We start from the raw sequence: 6000 nt of genomic DNA, 5'->3' as shown, positions 1-6000 counted from the left end.
AAACGTGAAATGATGTAAAATGGTACGACCATCTTGAAAAACAGCTTGGCAGTTTCTTAAAAACTAAATATACCCCTACCATACAGTATTTCTACCCCTAAATATTTACTCAAAGGAAAATAAAGCATATGTTCACATGAAGTCTTGGATATGAATGTGCACAGCGGTTTATTTGTCATAGCAAAAACCTGGAAAACACTCCTATGTCCATGGAGAGGTGAATGGGTAAATAATTTGTGGTATACCCATATAATGGGATGCACATCAAAGATAAAAACAAATGAACAATGGAGCTATACAACAACATGGGTGGATCTCAAAATAATTATGGTCAGTGAAAGAAGGCAAAGAGGAAAGAATACATACTATACTCCATTTATGTAAATTTTTAGAAAACAGTGACTCATCTATAATAATCTATATAATTTATAGTAGTCTAATTATTATCAAGGGGCATGGAGAATCTTCTGGAAAAGATGGATATTTTCATTATCTGGATTGTGGATTAGTTCACCAATTTATATATGTCAAAACTTACAAATTTTATACTTTAATTATGTGCATTTTATTGTATGTCAATTATACCTCAATAAAGCTGTTAATAAAAATCTTGTAAGATAATGCTCCCCATTGGATGAAATTTACTTTGAGTCACCATCCAAAAACTTTACAAGGTTTATTTTTCCTCTTTTCTGCGTTTACAACCCTGGGAGTTAATCTGGGAGGTAAATCTCCACAAATTCTATCTGCCAAAGACCACAAATTATCAAATCTGTTGTCAAAGATGGACAACCACTGGTTTAGGGCTTGATATATAAGCTATGGAACTGACACATTAAACTGAGCATGATAATTTTCCAGAGGGAGCCTCAGTTCAAGTTAGCGCACATCTGCCAAGCCATTACTGCTTCTTATATGCAGTATCATTGTTACTCAAATTCTTGCACACATCTCACAAAATGGCCCTATTTCATCAATGATCATTTGGAATCACAGGGATTGCTTTGGGTGAAATCTAGCTATTTCCCAAAACTGTCCATTTAGAGTCATCTTAAAGCAAATGGGTAGTCAAATCCCTAATGTTAAATGTACTGTCTTTTTTTAGATTGCTATAGAGAAGCTTCTAAACAAAATTCCGATCCTCTAATAACTTTAATTACAAGGGAAGCGCCAAAAGCCCATAGCTTCACAGACACTGTCTTTTGATCCAGTGGCAAAGACCTACCTTGCCTCAAGGCTATAGCAGCCACTGCCAAATTTATGATGGCTTCTGCTGGCACAGTTTCAAGGTCTTCCTTGGAACAAATGCTATACAATTTGGCACTTAACTGAAAATACACATTTCCAGCCAACTGGCTTATATCCTATAAGACAGTCTTGCTTACTCCTTGTTGCTTTGAAACCCTGTCTGGAGTTTCATGGGTGAAATCTGAAACTGGCCCCTGAACTCAGAGGGCAGAGAGAGACTGAAGAAAGAGGCGACCACTCCAGGTTGGTAGGAAGCTGATTTAAAAAGCAAAGGGAACTTACATACAAGGCTTGTCTTGGGCGGCATGATGAGTGGATCCCCACGCCTGTCCGTCAAGTCTTAAAAGTTTATAAAGAGGCCCTAACTGGGTTCAGTCATGTATACCCTGCAGATGTTCTCAACACCACATCACTGTCTCAAGGCTGTGTCCTTGGAGCAGCCTCTGGGAGCGAGAAAGGCAAGCAGAACCCACATTCCAGAAAGTGTGGGCGACCTGTTACCCAGGTCAAGCTCAGGGGTCAACTGGTGGTCACGACCTCTCCAAACACTCCTTTATAAATTAGTAGCCACTGTTTTAACACTTTCTACCTTGCTACTTCCCTTCTCAGAAGAAGGAGAAATGCATACAACGGGGGGGTGACATCATGTATGACACCTCCTTAAAATTAGATATCCCTTGAGCAAGATTGATATTTAGGGGAAGAAGCCTAAGTTGAATGAGTTTACCCTGAAATAATATTTTTAAAGTCCTAATTTGATTAGGTTTATTCTGAATTGGCAAAATTAAATTTTTCATTAGCTGGTGGAAATTAACATTTATGACAGAAATTAATTTTGACTACAAAAAATTCTTAAAGCTGTATTTTATGCACAATTAGGTCACAGACTGCTACGTTTGCATCCATTAAAACAGCTTCCTTTCCACTAGGAGGAACCAGGCTCCTGGATGGTTTCATTCGGACAGTAATGGAGTGAATCCCACAAGCTCCTAGATGGGTCTCAGGCTAGAATTTAAAATAATTCCACTGCAAGGATAAAAGAGGTTATAGAACAAGCTGATTGAAGGCCTTGGGACAGAAATGGGAATCTAACCCAGATTCACATCCAAGTTTATTTGAATCCAAACCCATGTTCCCTCTCTTTCTAAAGAGGTAGCCCAGGGTTTGAAATCCAATTCACCAGTTTGGTGTCCGGGCATCATGGCCTCTTATGTAAAAGAAGAGATTACGGTGATCTTGAAATATGAGATAGCAGCTGGAAACACCTGCCCTCAGCAAGTGTTTAACACCTTTATTTAAAATTACAACCATGTAGCAGAAAGTTAGGTGATATGTGGAGAACTTGCAGGACCAACCCAAAAAAAGGAGGCTTTCGTACCTAATGATCAGTTTTCTGGTCAAGGAGAAGCGTATTCAAATTGGCAGAAAAGAGGCAGAAGGAGTTTTGAACCTGCTGCACACGATTAAATGGAAGTCAGAGAGTGTTAGAAGAATATTTATACTTGCTTTCTCAGCTCCTGTCTACAGTGTTACTCGCCGCATAAATCTTGCAGGGCCTTTGTTCAGACGAGTTCTGAACGCCTGCAGAGTTAATGGACCCACCTTTTGGAGACTTAATTCACCTACCTCTGTTGGAAGACAACTAATAGAATTTCCCATTAGAGGCATTTCTGGATCTGAAATTTACTCATTTTCTGCTGTCATCTGATTTGATCTCTTTACATATTCACCAGTGTTCAATGATTTCAGTTTGATTTATTCTTGTGTTTTACCTTGACTCATTCCACTCTATTCACCATCCAGCTTTCCCTGACCCTCCCCACCCCAAGAACAAAAACAAACACAACCATCCAAAAAACCTTTCTGAGAGTACGTTTCTAAGTAACAGCCTCACCAGTATGTTACAGCCTCTAAGATTATAAAATCAATACAAATATTTTTCTTTTGAGACAGATTTCATCATCGCAGCCATGAAAGAAACATAAGATGATTTTTAGTGTTGATTTTTTGAAGATGAGGACGCCTAGGGAAAGGTCTGTTTGTTGGAAGATGAGTCACATTTGGCAAAGGTTTAAATGAAACTGCGAATTTGATAAATCTGTCCGAGGTTTAAGAATATTCAGACACCTTTCTTCTCAAGAAAATCCCCATGGATCTCTTCAAGAACAAAAGCTTCTCTGCAATGGCTTCAAATGATTCAGACATAACTTCCTGCATATGCTACCGAAGGGATTTCTTTACTTTTAGTAAGACCATTAGCTGGCTTGCCAAATTCTTCAGCATAACAAAATTACAGGCCGTTTCTCTCTTGGGCATGCTGAAATGGTGAAAATTGCCCGGAGAAAATTGAAACCCTGATAATTGATTTTCTTGCTGTTTTCAAAAGACCCAAACCTTTCTACGATTAAATTGAAACTTTTCAGGAAGAGCACAATCAAGACCATAGGGAATATCGCTATATTCTTAGAACAGTTTAAACTAAAACCTATACATGACATTTCTCCAGACACAGATTTAGAATTAAATTATTTTTCTAAAATAGAACTCTTCTTTGGGCTTATGCAGAATCAGCTAATTTAATTATGTTGTTCACTTCGTCCTTGGAATCTGGGAGCCAAGATTTAAAAATGAAAACAAACAGGTAACTGTTGGCTGTGAAAAGAAATACTTCACATTATAAACTTGATATTGAAAAATAAATTTTTCTCCCCATTAGTGAACTTCAGATAGGAACTTTGTTGACAAAATGACTGAAATGTGAGACCTTTAGTCATAAAATACACTTCTAAGTGATTAGATCATGTTGTCAGTGTGATTCCAAATCAAGATACACTGTGATTGTCCACAAGATGCAGATTGGGTCACACAATATCATTGTTAGTTGATACGTGAAAAACATGTTCTACAGTTGAAGGAAACTTTATACATATATGGGGTTTTTACCATACAAACACTTGGTTACCTTTTCTAGGATAACTGTGTTCAACAAGAATATTTGGGCTATTAAGAGAAGTTCTTTGAATTTCTTGGACATAATACACCAATATTTAAAATCTCAACTAATACTAATGCCCTTTATTCCTCAAGACCTAGATCAGAAGAAGGGGTTCATGAAGAGGCCTATAAGGTCATTGCCTTCAAATTCTAGCCAGCCTTGCCCTTGGAACATCCACATTCCATCTTAGAGTGGATATTAGTTCTTTTTGCCCAGAACATCCCGTCCCCCTTGTGGTGGTAGGTAACAATATCCCAATTTTCCTTTAAGTGAACAAACTCATCCCCAGTGCATGTGTGTGGGAATAGTGACTTCACTTCACTTTAGATGTGAGGCCTAAACCAGTTGCTCATTTTGCCTGCCACATATTCCCTGCCCAGCCAAGTAACTGGTTGAAGGATGAGATGGGTCCAGTAACCCAAAGTGAGACAGAAAGAGTACGTGTGTGCATCTCTAGAAGTATGAGGAATCCACAGGAAGTGATTCTCCCTCTGGAGAATTTAAGAGTAGAATAACATGGATCTGAATCTGTCGTGGGCTACAGGTAGAACCTGGAAATGGACCCTACCGGTACTGCTTGAGCACAGAATTGAGCAATACCTAAAATCAGCTCCATTTCATCAAAAGAAATAATAAATGCTAAGTCAGTTCAATCTTCAAATATTTGCAATGAAAAAAAAATCCTAACTGGCATTTGAGCTATTCCACCGTTCAAGAAACAACATGTGCATTTTATATCTTAATAAAAGTATTCTTAAAAACAAGTTTTTGAAGGGAATTTTCATTAACCTGAGAGAAAACAAACAAAAACATAAACAGCTATGTATGTAGTTTATAAATTATGTATACAACTATGAGTTTTATAGTAAAGTTGTGGTGTATTAAATTCAAATACTTGTATTTAAAAAAAACTATAATGAAGGGTCTTGAATAGAGTCAATAGGATCAATAATAATGGTAGATTAGGAATAGTTCCCATGTTATGGCTTTCATAAGAGCATCATAAAAGCACAAATTCCAATTTTGACCAACTATTTTACTGTTATTTTACTCAGCTTTACAGGCTATAATCATCCCTCCTCATTCTATAGCTCCAAGACATTTTCCCATTTCATAGTTGATTTGAATGAACGTTTATAGCTGGATGATGATATCTACTCAGTCACCTCAAGAGGAATGGAGACTCAAAAGACAATCTTTTGCTTATAGAATCCTTTAGAAACTGTCTTGAGGGTGGGGTGCATGGGTGGCACAGTCGGTTAAGTGTCTCTTGGTTTCCACCCAGGTCCTGATCTCAGGGTCGTGAGATCAAGTCCTACATTGGTTTCCAAGCTCAGCACGGAGTCCGTCTGAGATTGTCTCTCAGCTCTCCCCCTGTCCCTCCCACTAATGCTTGCTCTTGCTCTCTAAAATCAATCAATAAATAAGAAAAAAATAAACTATCTTGACTGACATGTCTCAATCCTTGCGAATTCTTTACTCTCATTATTATCTCAGGTATAGTTTCCTCAGAATGGACTCTATGGAATCAATCTTCTATACAAAAGATAATTCTGTTGTCACTACAAGGTACAAATTCTGCAGTGCATTTTCTTCTTTAGAAAGTGTAGGATGGATTTCAGACGCCAGGTCTGGGTTTCTCACTTTTTTTGCAAGGGAAAAAAAAAATGACCATCCGACCACAAAATACTACTTTATTTTCCCTTCAGTCTCATGAAGTATTCAAATTAATGTCAGAATCATATTGGTATTTATTA

The sequence above is a fragment of the Ailuropoda melanoleuca genome, chromosome 10 (assembly GCF_002007445.2).
Source record: "Ailuropoda melanoleuca isolate Jingjing chromosome 10, ASM200744v2, whole genome shotgun sequence".
NCBI classification, from domain to species: Eukaryota; Metazoa; Chordata; class Mammalia; order Carnivora; family Ursidae; genus Ailuropoda; species Ailuropoda melanoleuca.
Note: the sequence above shows the minus strand (reverse complement) of the source record.